This window comes from Gopherus flavomarginatus, unplaced genomic scaffold (genome assembly GCF_025201925.1).
Source record: "Gopherus flavomarginatus isolate rGopFla2 unplaced genomic scaffold, rGopFla2.mat.asm mat_scaffold_60_arrow_ctg1, whole genome shotgun sequence".
Taxonomy (NCBI): domain Eukaryota; kingdom Metazoa; phylum Chordata; order Testudines; family Testudinidae; genus Gopherus; species Gopherus flavomarginatus.
In genome coordinates this window covers 1,468,205-1,486,364 of record NW_026115128.1, presented here as the reverse complement: position 1 = coordinate 1,486,364, position 18,160 = coordinate 1,468,205, and the positions used below count along the sequence as shown (strand labels likewise).

Below are 18,160 nucleotides of genomic sequence, written 5' to 3'. Positions count from 1 at the left end.
AAAATGTGGGGCCAGGATCTCTGTCAGGGTCTGTGCAGTGCCCAGTACAGTGGTAGGGCGTGATCTGTGCCAGGGCCAATGGGGACACAGATCTTAGTCGGAGTTTCTGAGGTGCCCAGTACAATGGAGGCAGCAATCTGGGCTGCAGTCGTGCGCTGCCCCGCACAAGGGAGCCATGAGCTCAGTCTAGGTCTCAGTCTGACCTGGCACAATAAAGGCCCAGATCTCACTCAGGGTCTCCGTGGCACCTGGCGGAACAGGGTCTCAATCTCGATCGGGGTCTATGCGGCCCCCGGCGTAACAGGGCCCAGATCTCACTCAGGGTCTCCGCGGCACCTGGCGGAACGGGGCCCCGGTCTCACACTGCGTCTCTGCAGCTCCAGGAACAACAAGGTCCCCGATTTTTTTGCTGTGCCTGCAGCGCCTGGTTTCCATTCATGTTGATGCACATCCTGGCACAACAGCGGCCCAGGCTCAGTCAGGGTCACTGCAGCACCCGCCACAACAAGGTCCCTACTCTTTGTAGGGGTCTGTGCAGTCCCTGGCACAACGAGTGCCCCAAACTCGGTCAGGGTTTGTGCAGTGCCCGGCACACTGGGGGACCTGATCTCAGGCAAGGCCTGGGCCACGCTCAGGAAGATAAGAGTCCTGATCTCAGTCACACACTTGGAGAGAAAGGCAGGAAGCCTTTCAAGAATTTGATATCAGAATTTCAGAACTGAGGAGAAAATGGGGCACAAACTAAATATTTGCCAATACAAGAGAGAAGCACCAACGACGGGGGAGATTTTCTATCACCATTCAACAGTTCAAGGGAAAAGAGGGGAAATTTGGGGGGATTATACAGCGCTATTCAAACACCAACAGAATGGGGTGGATTCTCCTCGCCGCACATGCACTGGCGGACAGGGAGCTAGGGTGATGTGGCTTTCTCAGGGGAAAGGAGGGGGCTGGAGTCAGGTCACTGGCAGTGGGGAGGGGCTGGCAGTGGGGTCTGGGAATGTGACTAGCAGGTGGTGGGGAGGGAGCAGGGGGGGCGGGGAAGTAGCTGGCGCTGGGAAACCTGGGGCTGCCCAGTTTCCATGGGGGACGCTTGCCCCACCCTTTCCATGCCCAGTTGCCAGCAGAGAGAGCCCCCCCCAGAGCCCAGCTCAGCGTGTCCCTGTCTCAGGGCTCCCCCAGCCTCTGCCCAGTTCACAAATCACCAGGGGAACGATTTCCCTCCTAAACAAGGACAAATCACTGCAGGGAAAAGTGGGGGCGGGGAGGAGGGACACCCCAAACCTGACATTTGAACTGGCCATTGGTGAAGTGGAGGGAAATGGGGCACAATCGGGGAGGAGAACAGACTCCTTCTCAGGCATTTGAGAGGAAAGGGGGGATCACTCTGGATGGGGTCCCCATGGGAGGGGGCAGCAGTAAATCTGAGGGGATCTCAGCACCCCCCCGCTTCTCTCGCCGCTCCTTGGGGGGGGTCACCAGCTCTTCCATCCACGTTTGCCCAGGTCTCCCCCCCCGGGACTCCACCGCCCAGTCTCACTGCCCCCCCCCGACAGCTCCCGCCCAGCCACACGCCGGGACCCCAGTGGGGCCAGTCCCCTCTCGGGGCCCCAGAGCAGAGCCTGGCCAGGCCCAGGGGTGCTGGGCTCCGGCTGGGGCAGCTGCTCCGAGCACCCCGTGGCTCAGCCCCAGGGAGCATATCCTGGTGCTGTGAGATGCCGGGGGCCCCCACCCCTGGATGCTGGGGCAGAGTCACAGCCCAGCCCCCAGGGCTTGCTCCGGTACCTGGAGGCTGCAGCTCAGCAGTGGATGGGGAACCCGGGGCAGCCCCAGGGCAGCTCCAGAGGGAACAGGGCCCGGGCTGGGCACGGGAGGGGGGGGTTAATGGGTCTACCCATCCCAGACCCCATGGCTCAACCCCCCCCCCGAGAGACTCCCATCCAGCGCGTGTCAGTCCCCCCCACTCATCCCCTCCCCCTGCAGAGACCCCCCCAGCTGGGTCCCCACCCCCACCGCCCATCTCCTCCTCTGCAGAGACCCCCCCCAGCCAGCGCCCCTCAGACACGCCCCCCCAGCCAGCACCCCTCTCCATGCAGAGGTCCCCCCCATCTGGGGGCTCTCCCACACCGCTCATCCTCTCCCCCTGCAGAGACCCCCCCAGCCAGTGCCTCTTAGACCCCCCCAACCAGTGCTCCTCCCCCTCGCAGAAACCCCGCAGCCAGCACCCCTCGGAACCCCCGCTCATCCCCTCCCCCCGCAGAGACCCCCCCCCGCATCTAACTGGGGCCTGGCAAGCTTGGGGGAGCCCTTTGTGCCCGTGGCTGCTGTTGCCCGGGGACTCTGCTGGCACTGGGGCACGGCCCAGCCCCCCGCCCAGGCAGCTCTTACGGGCTGCGAGCAGTCGAAGGGCAGCAGCTGGACACTGAGGAGCAGTCACAGCCTCAGGCAGCACGATGACGAGACGGGGCAGTGCTGCGGCTGCCCGCCCCATGGTACCAGCCAGCGCAGCACCCTCCTTCCCGGCTCCGGCTTCTGGCCTGGGCAGGGGGCGGGGCCTCAGAGGGGAGGGGCGGGGCTTACCCTTCACTGAGGCGCTGCAGGGGCTGGGCCACAGAGAGTGGCAGGACTCATGGCGACAGGGGGGGCGCAGCTGCCACAGTCTTAGTCTACTCCACCCCACCCCTGGGGAAGAGGCTGGTGCTGCCCCTGCTGGCTACAGCTTGTCACCTCTCTCTGGGAAACACCCTTTGTGTATTACCCTGACTAGCCACCAGGTGTCACTGCCTCTCCAGGCGGATACACTCTGTGCCTTACCCTGACTGGCCAGCGGGTGGCACTGCTGCTCCACTGCCCCGCCCCCAGCTCCATCCTCAGCTCTGCGCCCCGACTTCCTCCTCCCCACACTCATTGCCCCACCCCGACCTCCTCCTCCTCCTCCTCGATCCTCAGCGCTGCGCCCCGACTTCCTCCTCCCCACACTCTCATTGCCCCACCCCGACCTCCTCCTCCTCCCAGATCCTCAGCCTGCGCCCCGACTTCCTACTCCCCACACCCTCAGTACCCCGTCCCCGACCTCCTCCTCCTCCCCAATCCTCAGCGCTGAGCCCCGACCTCCTCCTCCTCCCCGATCCTCAGCGCTGCGCCCCGATTTCCTCCTCCCCACACCCTCATTGTCCCACCCCGACCTCCTCCTCCTCCCCAATCCTCAGCGCTGAGCCCCGACCTCCTCCTCCTCCCCGATCCTCAGCGCTGCGCCCCGACTTCCTCCTCCCCACACCCTCAGGGCCCCGTCCCCGACCTCCTCCTCCTCCCCAATCCTCAGCGCTGAGCCCCGACCTCCTCCTCCTCCCCGATCCTCAGCGCTGCGCCCCGATTTCCTCCTCCCACACCCTCAGGGCCCCGTCCCCGACCTCCTTCCTCCCCCGTCCTCACCTCCTCCTCCTGCCCCACACCCTCAGTGCCCCGCCCCCACCTCCTTCCACAACATCCTCAGTGCCCCGTCCCCATCTCCTCCTCCTCCTCCCCCTCCCCCTATACCCTCCGTGCCCCGCCGACGACCTCTTCCTCCTCCCACATCCTCAGTGCCATACACCCAAACTCCTCCTCCCACCACACCCTCAGTGCCCCGCTCACGACCTCCTCCTCCTCCTCCTCCCACCACGTCCTCAGTGCCCTGCCCTCACTTCCTCCTCCTCCCCCCCACACCCTCAGGGCCCCGCCCCCCACCTCCCACCACCTCCTCCCCACACCCTCAGTGCCCCACCCCGACCTCCTCCTACTCCCACCTCTCCTCAGTGCCCCGCCCCCACTTCCCCAACACCCTCAGTGCCCCACCTCCGACCTCCTCCTCCTCCCCCACACCCTCAGCTCTCCGCCCCTGACCTCATCCTACTCCCACCCCATCATCACCGCCCTGTCCCCACCTCCTCCTCCTCCCCTACACCCTCAGTGCCCTGCCCCCACCTCCTTCCACCCCTGGCCTCAGTGCCCTGCTCTCAACCTCCCCCTCAGCTCCCCTCCCCTGATCTCTTCCTTCCCCCCCATCCTCAGCCCCCCGCCCCCGACCTCCTCCTCCTCCCACCCCATCCTCAGCACCCCTCCCCCATCCTTAGCGCCCTGCCCCTGACCTCCTCCCGCTCCCAATTACCTCCAGCCCATTTCTCCATTGCTGTGCCCCCCTTTCCCAGCACCCCACTGCCCCAGTCCATCCCCAGGGTGCGAGGTTCCTCATCTCCAATCTCTGCTACCCCCTAACCTGCTGGGTTCCCCTTTTCAGCCACCGTGGGGCCCTGCAACCCACACCCACTCGTCCTGTCGGGGTCTCTAAATCCCCCATTCCCATAGTGCGCCTTGGTAACCCCACCCTCCTCTCCCCCTAATCCCTTCCCTTGGGTCCTCCTGGACACCCCAACCCACAGTGGGAAATGATCTCTGAGTGTTGTAAGATTGCAGTGCTCTGCATTTTCCCTACTACCGTCACCTGGCAGTCATGGCTACTGCCAGTCTCTGTTTAGCCTCCGTGCCCTGGGGCAGACTGCAGTGTACCAGCCAATCACAGGCAACAAGGGGTCTGGACTGGCTGCCTTCACCCACCCTCTGGCTGCCCCTCGGCAAGCCCAATACCTAGGTGGGCCTAAAACTAGGCCCTGCAGCCTGAGGAGTTACTGGCCTAGGGCTTCCCAGCTCCTAAGGCCATTCCCCAGCCCAGCCTCCCTCTAGGTCCTCTGGGTGAGTTCCCCAGCAGCCAGGCCTGTCTCCTTCTCCAGTCAGAGCGAGGCTGCTCCCGCTGGCTGCCCTGGCCTCCTTATAAGGCCCAGTTGCTTAGTTTGGGGGGTGGTCCCAGCTGCAGCCCCTTCCCCCAGTCAGCTGGCGTTTTACCTTGCCCAGCCCCAGCCCTCTGCAGGGCTTTTCCAAGCCCTCCAGGGCCAGAGCGGGTGGTCACCCCGCCACAATGCCCAATACATCCAACACTACAAAACAATCCTGCAAGACTCCAATTATCTTGTAAACAGAAATGCAAATCAAGAGTTTCAAATTCTATTTCCTGTTAACATAGAATCATAACTCAAAAACTTAGAATTCTATCAACAACTCAAATACTGTGAACTCTGAAACATTTTCAAACCACCGACTATAGTTTCACAAAAACACATTTGACCTTCAGATATTAGTGCAAACAGATTGCATGCACACACACACACAAAATGCACTCAGGCAGCAATAAAATAATTCTCTTTGGTACCAATTTTTAGTTTTAGACTAAGACTTTAAAATGTCCATTGAAACCATACATTAATGATTAAATTTTCTTTAGAAAAAGTGGAGCATAATTTCACAAGATTCTGCCTTCTAATAATTCCTTTGTTTAATCAGCAGATCAAAAATGAGGCATTAGTGATTTTCCATTCTACAAAACGGTGGACTCATCACCTCATTACCATTAACAATGGTACTACCATTGATACTGTATTGGTACTAATAGAAATATAAGACTATAGATGTTCTAGAAACATTCACAGGTCCAAAATTACAGATTGTTTGGAAGATTTCGCAAGCACATGTATACGGAAAGAGAATTATATATTTATCAAGAAAGTGTCAAATTCAACATCATAACATTATGAAACAGAAGAATCTTCATTTTAAGTCTTTAAATGTTTTTTTTCCTGTCCTCAACATAATTCTTTTTTTTTAAAACAAGAACTGCTCTCCAAAATCAATCAATATACTAACACCTAAGAACATACTTGGTAATTAGTACATTGTGAAAGACAATCTAACATTAAGACATGATTGATAAAGCATTAAAATATTCATAAGTATAGTGATAAGATCAAAGTATGAATTGTCCATCCTTTTCTAATTCTCACTCTACAGTCACACTGATACGTAACCATTCTGATTGTCTAAGCAACAGAATCAAGACTAGTAATAGCAATTAAATATATGAAATTTTCTCATGCTAAAACAAATCAGTTAAAGGGTTTTGGTAATCTAGTATAGTTAGCTTTGTGTAAATATCTTGCAAACATCCCTACTCCTCAAAAATCCCCTATATACTGTGTATATATTTATATATAATATACATAGTTCCTGAGTAAATCGTTAAATCTGATTACTAGGAAGATTTGGCAAAAGATACAACTGTATCTTATTAAAACAGAATTTTAAATGAACGTTTAATCAAAACATTAAAATAAATATGGAATGTTTCTGAAAATGAAGAAAAAAATCAAAATGAGCCTAGCCATTCACTGGTTTTTCAGCTCATGGCTTGAGTCACAGCTGATACGTAGCTTTGGCTAAGTGATTGAGAAAATGGTCATCTATTGCCCAGTTCCCCTGATTAATAAAATCTTTCTCTTACACAGAAGACTCTGTAATACTAGCAATATTAAAACTGCAATAACATTATTACAATAAATATTTGTCAACATCAGAATCACAATAATAAAATTGCAGCACTGATCCGCTGGTTATTCTTATTTTTTCTGATGACCTAGTAAAAAAGTTCTCCATAGCACAAGTCAATTCACTTTCTTTCTTTTTTTCTTTCCTGCAGTTATTCAGAAGTCTGCATGGGTTTCTCATGTTTTTCTTTTTTGCTTCCCTGGTCTTCAGGATCTGCACTATTTTTTTCTTGTGTGCTGTTTCCTTTCAACCCTCCTTCTGTTTCACTGCCGTGCTTAAGGAAGTTTTTGGTAGTCATCTGCAGGGCATGCCATAAAGCAGTACGAGCCTTGCGTGTGGAAATAGCTAACCCTTTAATGGCAGCTGCCAGAGCAAGAACATCTAAAAAGACAAGAATATGCAACCACATCACAACAGAAGTAATATACAACCATGACATCTATCAATTAGACAAAAATCTCTTGAATTCAGCCAGCACTATGTATTATAGTAATGTAATCCCACAGGAAAGATGGCACCCTGGTATTAAAGAACCATATTTCCAATATTTCTTTAGTTATATTCTAGGCTTTCCAATGCACCTAAGTTATGAGATAAATTCAGATTCCAGAACACGGGTTCTTGGTAACAAATGGCGCTGATGTACAAATCAAAGAAAAAAGAGAACTTTGTACTAACAATTTCCTTTCCTTCAAGATGGTGTGACAATCACATGTTTCAGAGTAGCAGCCGTGTTAGTCTGTATCCACAAAAAGAACAGGAGGACTTGTGGCACCTAACAAATTTATTTGAGCATAAGCTTATTTGTCATTCATTGAGTTCAGCCCCTTCACAACACAGGAATTATTGCACACCCTAGAGGAGATTTAATCCAAAACCTGCAAGTCCTATACCTACCCTTCCTGCTTGGTTTAAAAAACGTAATGGGAGCTTCACTGGACGGAGAGAGCCAATGCCTCACTCAGTGTGTATGTTCACCTTTCGGCCTTCAATCACAGAACAGACTGAATTACACCCTGGATGCATTGGACTAGGCTAGTATCCACTATGAAATTTTTAGGGTTCCCAGCAAGCTAGCAATAGACCACTTTCAGTCTCATTGGTCTGAAACCAAGATATTGGACTCTATGAAATCTGGATTCAGCCAAGAACATGGAGCAAACACTGTATTATTGGCACAGATGGATGTTCTCTTGACATAGATGGTTGGAGGGCAGCCTTCCTCCTTTATCCTGGCTCTCTCTGCAACATTAAATATGGTCAACCATGATATACTGCTCTGTGTAAGATAGTCATTCCTTGTGGATAATCATAACAAATCAAAAAGTCACAAAGGAGAAAATACCTTGAAAGACTAACTCCTGCCTTGTCTCCTGCAAGATCTAATCTTCAGTTTGCCTGTATGGGATGAACGGTCTTTCCTATTGCATCTGGACTTGTTGGAAGGAGATGCAAGATTTAAAGTATGTATGATCTTTCTGGAGAACATGTGTGAAGGAAGACAGACTTTGTTCTACTTGAAATTCTCTGCCATTCTCCTCTGGGTTACACAGATCACAATCACCATTTCTCGCTTGAAAATATAATCCACGGATGAAGCCAAAGCTGCCTTTTAACTAGTGCACTATTGTCATAACCTTAGTCCCAGATTTGGACCTTAGCGTCCAAAATATGGGGGTTAGCATGAAAACCTCCAAGCTTAGTTACCAGCTTGGACCTGGTACCTGCTGCCACCACCCAAAAAATTAGAGTGTTTTGGGGCACTCTGGTCCCTCTGAAAAACCTTCCCTGGGGACCCCAAGACCCAAATCCCTTGAGTCTCACAACAAAGGGAAATAATCCTTTTTCCCTTCCCCCCTCCAGATGCTCCTGGAGAGATGCACAGACATAAGCTCTGTGAAACTACACAGAGTGACTCCCCCTTTCTGTTTCCAGTCCTGGAAGCAAAAAGTACTTTCCTATTCCCCCAGAGGGAATGCAAAGTCAGGCTAGCAATCCAACACACAGATCTCCCCTTGACTTCTTCCTCCCACCAATTCCCTGGTGAGTACAGACTCAATTTCCCTGAAGTAAAGAAAAACTTCAACAGGTCTTAAAAGAAAGCTTTATATAAAAAGAAAGAAAAATACATACAAATGTTCTCTCTGTATTAGATGATACAACACAGGGTCAATTGCTTAAAAGAATATTGAATAAACAGCCTTATTCAAAAAGAATACAAATCAAAGCACTCCAGCACTTATATTCATGCAAATACCAAAGAAAAGAACCCATAGAACTTACTATCTGATCTCTTTGTCCTTACACTTAGAAACAGAAGATTAGAAAGTAGAACTACTTCTCCAAAGCTCAGAGAAAGCAGGCAGCCAGAAAAACAAAGACTCAGACACACAATTCCCTCCACCCAAAGTTGAAAAAAAATCCGGTTTCCTGATTGGTCCTCTGGTCAGGTGCTTCAGGTGAAAGAGACATTAACCCTTAGCTATCTGTTTATGACACGCCCCCCAAATTGCAGACAGTGGGGAAGCTCACTGGCGGCGATTTCCTTCTAGAACTTTAAAATAAACAGATTACTACAACACATGCACCTTTACATATACTACTAAGTATATAACTAACAGACTTCTACATTTTAAGAACACTTTTTAACTACTGAATTCTGGGAAACTCTCACGGGAGAGTGCATCAGCTACTTTGTTCGAAGCTCCTGTGATGTGTTGAATTTCAAAATCAAAATCTTGGAGAGCTAAACTCCAACGAAGAAGTTTCTTGTTGTTCCCCTTGGCAGTATGAAGCCACTTTAGTGCAGCATGGTCAGTTTGTAGTTGGAACCGCCGTCCCCAAACATATGGGCGTAGCTTTTCCAGGGCGTACACAATGACATAGCATTCCTTTTCACTGACTGACCAGTGACTTTCCCTCTCAGACAGTTTCTTGCTGAGAAACACGACAGGATGGAAGTTGTGATCTGTTGCTTCCTGCATGAACACTGCTCCTATACCACGCTCAGATGCATCTGTGGTTACTAGGAATGGCTTGTCAAAGTCCGGGGCCCTGAGCACAGGGTCAGACATGAGCATCGCCTTAAGCTGGGTAAAGGCCTTTTGACACTCATCAGTCCACTTAACGGCATTTGGCTGGGTCTTTTTGGTCAGGTCAGTCAATGGGGCAGCGATTTGGCTGTAGTGTGGTACAAATCGCCTGTAGTATCCGGCCAAGCCTAAGAAGGATTGGACCTGCTTCTTTGACTTTGGGACAGGCCACTTTTGGACAGCATCCACCTTGGCCTGTAGGGGGTTTATGGTTCCTCGACCCACCTGGTGCCCCAGGTAAGTCACTCTGTTTTGGCCTATTTGACACTTTTTGGCCTTAACAGTTAGTCCTGCCTGCCTGATGCGCTCAAAGACCTTTTCCAGGTGTAGTAGGTGTTCGGGCCAGGAGTCTGAAAAAATGGCCACATCATCGAGGTAGGCAACTGCAAATTCTCCCAGTCCAGCTAGTAGACCATCTACCAGCCTCTGGAAGGTGGCGGGTGCATTTCGAAGGCCGAAAGGAAGGACATTGAATTCATACACCCCCGCATGGGTGACGAATGCTGACCTCTCCTTGGCAGGTTCATCTAGCGGTACTTGCCAGTACCCCTTGGTTAAGTCTATTGTAGAGATGAACTGGGCACGTCCCAACTTCTCCAATAGCTCATCGGTACGTGTCATTGGATAGTTGTCCGGACGAGTTACAGCATTTAGCTTACGGTAGTCCACGCAAAAGCGTATTTCCCCATCTGGTTTGGGTACCAGAACCACTGGAGATGCCCATGCACTGGTAGATGGGCGGATTATACCCATCTGTAGCATGTTCTGGATCTCCCGTTCTATAGCAGCTTGGGCATGAGGAGACACTCGGTAGGGTGGGGTTCTGATTGGGTGAGCATTACCTGTATCAATGGAGTGGTATGCCCGTTCAGTCCGTCCTGGGGTGGCTGAGAACAATGGGGCGAAGCTAGTGCACAGCTCCTTGATTTGTTGCTGCTGCAGTCGTTCCAGGGTGGTTGAGAGGTTCACCTCTTCCACGCCACCGTCTTTTTTCCCGTCGTAGTAGACACCGTCAGGCCACTCAGCATCATCTCCCTGGACTGTAAACTGACAAACCTGTAAATCTCTGGAATAGAAAGGCTTGAGAGAATTAACATGGTACACTTTAGGCTTTAGTGAGGAATTGGGAAATGCTATGAGGTAGTTTACAGCTCCCAGGCGCTCTTGGACCGTGAAGGGCCCTTCCCATGATGCTTCCATCTTATGGGCCTGTTGCACCTTCAAGACCATAACCTGGTCTCCTACCGTGAAGGAACGTTCTCTGGCATGTCTGTCATACCAGGCCTTTTGCTCTTCTTGAGCATCCTTTAGGTTCTCTCTAGCAAGGGCTAAAGAGTGTCGGAGGGTGCTTTGTAGGTTGCTTACAAAGTCCAGAATGTTAGTTCCTGGAGAAGGCGTAAACCCCTCCCATTGCTGCTTCACCAACTGTAATGGCCCCTTAACCTCGTGACCATACACAAGTTCAAATGGTGAAAACCCTAAACTGGGATGTGGTACAGCCCTGTAGGCAAACAGCAACTGCTGCAACACTAGGTCCCAATTATTGGAGAATTCGTTGATGAATTTTCGTATCATGGCCCCCAAAGTTCCATTGAACCTTTCCACCAGGCCATTGGTTTGATGGTGGTATGGGGTGGCAACCAAGTGATTTACCCCATGAGTTTCCCACAGTTTTTCCATGGTCCCTGCCAGGAAATTAGACCCTGAATCTGTAAGGATGTCGCAGGGCCAACCTACCCTGGCAAAGATGTCTGTTAAGGCCAGGCACACAGTGTTAGCCCTGGTGTTGCCTAGAGCTACTGCTTCTGGCCATCGGGTAGCAAAGTCCACTAAAGTCAGTACGTACTGCTTTCCTCTGGGCGTCTTTTTTGGGAAAGGGCCCAGAATATCCACAGCTACTCGCTGAAATGGGACCTCAATTATGGGGAGTGGCTGGAGAGGGGCCTTGACCTGGTCTTGAGGCTTTCCCACTCTTTGGCATACCTCACAAGACCGGACATACTTGGCAACATCCTTGCCCATCCCCTCCCAGTGGAAGGACTTCCCCAACCGGTCCTTGGTTCTGTTCACCCCAGCATGGCCACTGGGATGATCATGGGCTAAGCTTAAGAGCTTCCCCCGGTACTTAGTTGGAACCACCAACTGTTTTTGCGGCTGCCATTCTTCCCGGTGTCCACCAGAAAGAATTTCCTTGTATAAAAGTCCTTGGTCTATAACAAACCGGGATCGATTAGAAGAGCTGAGAGGCGGTGGGGTGCTCCGTGCCGCTGCCCACGCTTTCTGAAGGCTGTCATCTGCTTCCTGCTCAGTCTGGAACTGTTCCCTTGAGGCTGGGGTCACCAGTTCTTCCTCAGACTGTGGACTTGGGCTTGGTCCCTCTGGAAGCGATGTAGGTGATGGGGTTGTTTCCGTTGCTGGTGAACCGCTCTCCGCTGGTGCACCTGAGGGTATTTCAGGCTCTGGCTGAGCCTTTTGGGTATGGCTGTCTGTTGCTTCTGCCAGTTGTGGCTCGCTGGCGCCCTCTGGTGTTGAGTTTGAAGATGTGGTTGCCCTTGCTGGTGCTGGTTGCTGTTCCAGTTCCAGGCCTGGGACTGGAGGTGCTGTGGCTGTTTCAGTGGTTGGCATGGAATCCGGGTCCACTACCTCTGTCTGGGTCTCTGGTAACACAGACGGGGCCTCTGTGGACGGTTCAGGAACAGGAATGGGTCTGGAAGCTTGCCTGGTTTGGCTACGTGTAACCATTCCCACTCTCTTGGCCCGCCTCACCTGGTTGGCCAAGTCTTCCCCCAGTAGCATGGGGATAGGATAATTGTCATAGACTGCAAAAGTCCACATTCCTGACCAGCCTTTGTACTGGACAGGCAGTTGAGCTGTAGGCAAATCTACAGCTTGTGACATGAAGGGGTAAATTGTAACTTTGGCCTTTGGGTTGATGAATTTGGGGTCAACGAAGGATTGGTGGATAGCTGACACTTGTGCCCCCGTGTCTCTCCACGCAGTAACCTTCTTTCCGCCCACTCTCAAATTTTCCCTTCGCTCCAAGGGTATTTGAGAGGCATCCGGGCCTGGGGATCTTTGGTGTGATGGTGGTGTAATGAATTGCACTCGCATGGTGTTCTTGGGACACTTGGCCTTGATATGTCCCAGTTCATTACACTTAAAGCATCTTCCATCTGATGGGTCACTGGGCCGAGGTGAGTTACTGGAGACTGGTGAGGTTGAAGGGTAGGGTATCTGTGGCTTTACTTGGGTGGTATGTGGGGTCTTTGGCTGTCCTCGGTTGTAGGGTTTATGGTCTGTGTGCCCCCTGGGGTAATCGTTCCCCTTGACAGTAGCTTTCTTGCTTTCTGCCAGTTCCATCCATTTGGCTCCAATCTCCCCCGCCTCAACGATATCTTTGGGATTTCCATCTTGTATGTACCGTGTGATGTCTTCAGGAACACCATCCAAGAACTGCTCCATTTGTATGAGGAGGTTCAGTTCTTCCAAGGTTTGAATGTTGTTTCCTGTTATCCAGGCCTCATAGTTTTTTGCAATGTATTAGGCGTGTTTGGGAAATGACACCTCGGGTTTCCACTTTTGGGTTCTGAAGCGCCGACGGGCATGATCTGGGGTTATCCCCATTCGGTATCTGGCCTTGGTTTGAAAAAGTTTATAGTCATTCATTTGCAGCTTAGGCATTTCAGCTGCCACCTCTGCTAAAGGGCCACTGAGCTGTGACCTCAATTCTACCATGTACTGGTCTTCGGGGATGTTGTACCCAAGACAGGCTCTTTCAAAATTTTCCAAGAAGGCCTCGGTGTCATCACCTGCCTTGTAGGTGGGAGATTTCCTGTGCTGTGGAGCAATAATGGGCGCCGGGTTGTTAGGGTTGGCTGGCACATGCAGCCCAGCTTTTGCCAACTCCAGTTCATGTTTTCTCTGTTTTTCCTTCTCTTCATTCTCTTTTTGTTGTTTTTCCATTTCTCGGCGGTGGGCCAACTCTTCTTCTTCTTGTTTCCTTCGGTGGGCGAACTCTTCTTCTTCTAGTTTTCTTTTGTGTGCTGCCTGTTTGATTTGTTCTTCTCTTTCTTTCATCTCCATCTGTCGCCTGTGTTCAGCTTCTTTGATTTGTTCTTCGGCCTCAATTTTTGCCTTAGAAGTCATGGTTCCTGTTTTCTTGTGTTGGGGTGCCCTCCGGTGTTTATCTTTTGAACTGCAGGTTCTCTGTTGCCTCCTGAAGTCTTCCTAGCAACAGTGCCTTTAGCTAATCTTCAATGTTAAGTAAACCTGAAAAACCACTTTATTTGCATGCCTATAAGTGCTGGTACTTGCCTCCTAATGGGAGGGCTATTGCATGACAAAAGACCCTCAACAGTTTCTTAATGGCGTCTCGCTTAACATGCAAGCCACAAACTGCCAGAGAGAGCAGAAAAAAAAATTCTTTCTGGTTCCCTTTTAAAACCAACTGTTTCTCTCTGCTAAAAAGCCCTTAGCAGAGAAAAGAAAAATATAATATTTCTACTGGCTTCTGGATTCTGTCTATATCCCACCGCTGCCACCATGTCATAACCTTAGTCCCAGATTTGGACCTTAGCGTCCAAAATATGGGGGTTAGCATGAAAACCTCCAAGCTTAGTTACCAGCTTGGACCTGGTACCTGCTGCCACCACCCAAAAAATTAGAGTGTTTTGGGGCACTCTGGTCCCTCTGAAAAACCTTCCCTGGGGACCCCAAGACCCAAATCCCTTGAGTCTCACAACAAAGGGAAATAATCCTTTTTCCCTTCCCCCCTCCAGATGCTCCTGGAGAGATACACAGACATAAGCTCTGTGAAACTACACAGAGTGACTCCCCCTTTCTGTTTCCAGTCCTGGAAGCAAAAAGTACTTTCCTATTCCCCCAGAGGGAATGCAAAGTCAGGCTAGCAATCCAACACAGAGATCTCCCCTTGACTTCTTCCTCCCACCAATTCCCTGGTGAGTACAGACTCAATTTCCCTGAAGTAAAGAAAAACTTCAACAGGTCTTAAAAGAAAGCTTTATATAAAAAGAAAGAAAAATACATACAAATGTTCTCTCTGTATTAGATGATACAACACAGGGTCAATTGCTTAAAAGAATATTGAATAAACAGCCTTATTCAAAAAGAATACAAATCAAAGCACTCCAGCACTTATATTCATGCAAATACCAAAGAAAAGAAACCATAGAACTTACTATCTGATCTCTTTGTCCTTACACTTAGAAACAGAAGATTAGAAAGTAGAACTACTTCTCCAAAGCTCAGAGAAAGCAGGCAGCCAGAAAAACAAAGACTCAGACACACAATTCCCTCCACCCAAAGTTGAAAAAAAATCCGGTTTCCTGATTGGTCCTCTGGTCAGGTGCTTCAGGTGAAAGAGACATTAACCCTTAGCTATCTGTTTATGACAACTATCCACACAGGCTCTGGCTGGAAATGTGATTGGGGCTAGCATGGATAAAACTGCCAGAGATATTTGTCATTAAAGAGTCAATTCTTCCGTCCCTGTTTGGAATAAGGCAACTGCAGTGGAAGTCTACAAGAATCTGTCTACTCGCTCAAATGTGTGTGTGAAGGTGGGGGTTATGACAGCTTATCTAGTTCATCTGACATCTTTAAGAGGAAAAAGTCCACAGGATTAGGACGGTCTTATTTTTTCAACTGTGACTGTGGATTCCACTTTTGGAGTCTGGACTTTTCTATGTGGAATTTACTTACTGTTCTTGGCGGTGAACTCCAACTCTTCAACCCCAAGATTTGGGGAGTACTGCCTGCTCTTTTCATTGCTAGCAGGATAGCACTAGCCCACAATATGCTTAATCTTAGGATCTTTGAGTTCTACCTTACATTAAGCATTATCCTTCTCCCTTTTTTATTTTTTTAACAAAGCAAAAACAAAAAACAAAAAAACCTTTTTTTTGGTGCCTCCAAATTGGATAGATGTGATCTCAACAACACCTGGTTTTGATTCACCAGTGTCATCAAAAATTCTTGCTTGCCATTCCTCAGCAGAAGCTGCCAATCATGCCAAATTTGTACAGGAACTCCTCACTTAAAGTTATCCCGGTTAACGCTGTTTTGTTGTTACACTGCTGATCAATTAGGGAATGTGCTCGTTTAAAATTGGGAAATGCTCCCTCCTAACATCATTTGACAGCCGCCTGCTTTGTCCACTGCTTGCAGGAAGAGCAGCCCGTTGCCACTAGCTGGTAGGTGGGTGGAACCAGCATGGATCAGCAGCCCCCCTAGCAGCTCCCCACTCCCCTAAGTTCCCTGTGCAGCAGCTGTCCCTCCCCGCACGCCATGTGCTGCTCCTGCCCTCTGCCTTGGAACTGCTCCCGCCCTCTGCCTTGGAGCTGCTCCCAGAGACTCCTGCTTGCTGTACAGGGGGAGGGCGGGAGGAAGAGGGGGGCTAATGTCAGAGTGTTCCCCTCCCCCCTGCTCCTGCATCCCGCTTACCCCATCTTCCATAGAGCAAGGTGGAAACAAAACAGGGCTCAGGTTGGAGGGAGCTTGCTGGCAGTAGCTGGTTTCTGCAAGCTGATCTAATTAACAAGGCAGTGTACTTAAAGGGGAAATGCACATCTCTTTCTCTCTCTCTCTCTCTCTCACACACACACACACACACACACACACACACACACACACACACACACACACAGAGTGTGTGTCTTTGTCTCTATCTGCCCCTCTATCTGCCCTCCCTCCTTCCCTGCTGCCTTGTAGAGCGTGAGAGTTAATCATTGAGATCTCAGCCAATTGTTAGTTCATAATTTAGCAGTAAGGCATTCCCTGGGAAATATCCCACACTCTGACTCATCCACCTCAACCAAGCTTCACAGTTATCATCACTGTGTACCAATATTAAATTGCTTGTTTAAAACTTATACTGTGTGTGTGTGTGTATTATATATATATATATATATATATATATATATATATATATATATATATATATATATATATATATATATATATATATATATATATATATAGCATTTTGTTAGCGAAAAAAAATTCCCTGGAACCTAATCCCCTCATTTACATTAATTCTTAGGGGGAAATTGGATTCACTTAACATCATTTCGCATTTCTCAGGAACACAACTTTACAGCATTAAGTGAGGAGTTACTGGAGTGATTTTGTGATAGACAAAACATCAATTAACGAGCAGTGTAAGACCAAGAGAATTTTTACTGTGTAAGCTAAGAAGGATGAAAGTCCACTCTCAATCACTATTAATGAAGAAGCTCAATTTTTTAAAATGAGTATAACCTGCTTAAGGATGCTGAATTCCTTACTTGGCAGATATTTTTGTTTGGTATCAATTCCCAGTCACAGGCTACCTTTTTACAGAGATAACTCTCATATCCTCTACTTGTTAACTAACAGCATGCACTGAAACAAGTAGGAATTCTTCCAGGGTCTTTAACAAAGTCTGATTATTTAATATAATAAAGAGGGCTTTTTTTATCTGAGAAAATATCTTATGACAAGAAGGGGTCTAAAAATCAACACCACAAAACAGTAAAGTCTATGTAGAAATTACCTGATACAAGTGAGGGATTTTTCTCTTTTAAAGTCAAAAGCCCACGTACAGAGAATGTTTCTGTTTAATGGAGTAAGTCTACCTGTTGCCAGGACAACATTTAAAATGTGTTACAAATTGAATTGTAGAACTACAAAGCAAAAAAAAGTATTTACCCTTTTCGTTATTATAACAAGATGCTCCTTGTCTCTGTGGATTAGCAGCATTATCAATCTCATCTTTCCGCCTCGCTTGGGTAACATGAATGGCTTCAAAATGACGTTCTAGAGTTTTGAATATATTCTCATGGACAGGAGTACCACAAAGCCTTTCCATTTTTCTTATTAAGTTGAGCACCTACTGAATATATTGCAAACACCAAAAGAGTTAATTTTTCAAATCCTCCACAAAATAATAAACCCACAAACATATAACCTGATGTTACTCATCCGTGCAGAACATTCCATGCTGTAGGTATGCTTACTCTGGCCTGTTCTGATAACTGGTACCCAATCAAACGATCCACTCCTGAAGGGTTAGCAGGAAGTCAGAAAACAGGAGTCTTATCTGAGCGAGATCTTCACGCTCTTGAAAAGTCTTTTGCAAGATCAGCTTCAATCTGAAGAGAAAGCACATACCTTTAAAATATTTAGAACAGAGTTTTATCTGATAGCCTAAGCTTTTCTATTTTTTCACTATGTAGATGCATGAGATGTGTCTGCTGTTTAAGTCTCTAGGGGCATTTAAAACAATAAGAAGTCATTATTAAACTTTAAACTGCTAACAACTAGCTGTAAAAATAAGGGTACTTCCAAAAATTCCAAGTACTACTTTAAAGCATAAATCTAGAATCAACATCTGTAACCAACAATCAATCTTGGGTACAGACCCAAGGAAATAGAGGGATCTTGCACAATCCTTGGAAGATTAAACTGTAGCTTTGTCACACCTAATTAGAGATGTGAATTCCCAACTGCCTACTTTGAACACCGTGTTGAGGGCTCTCAGAGACTCAAATCCAGGAACTACTAGCAAGTACATGAGATGTCCTCAATTGCTGCAGTGCTTGTGTTTGAAACCCCCAAGGAGAATCCCAGGTTTAACATATTGGCTTTGAGAATATATC

The 18,160-nt window shown here is 48.8% G+C and overlaps 1 pseudogene; it reads right to left on the bottom strand.

Moving 5' to 3' along the window:
- Positions 1 to 6,562: 6,562 nt before the first annotated feature.
- The window catches only part of LOC127042564 (uncharacterized), a 35,482-nt pseudogene continuing 23,884 nt past the window's right edge, over positions 6,563 to 18,160 (bottom strand).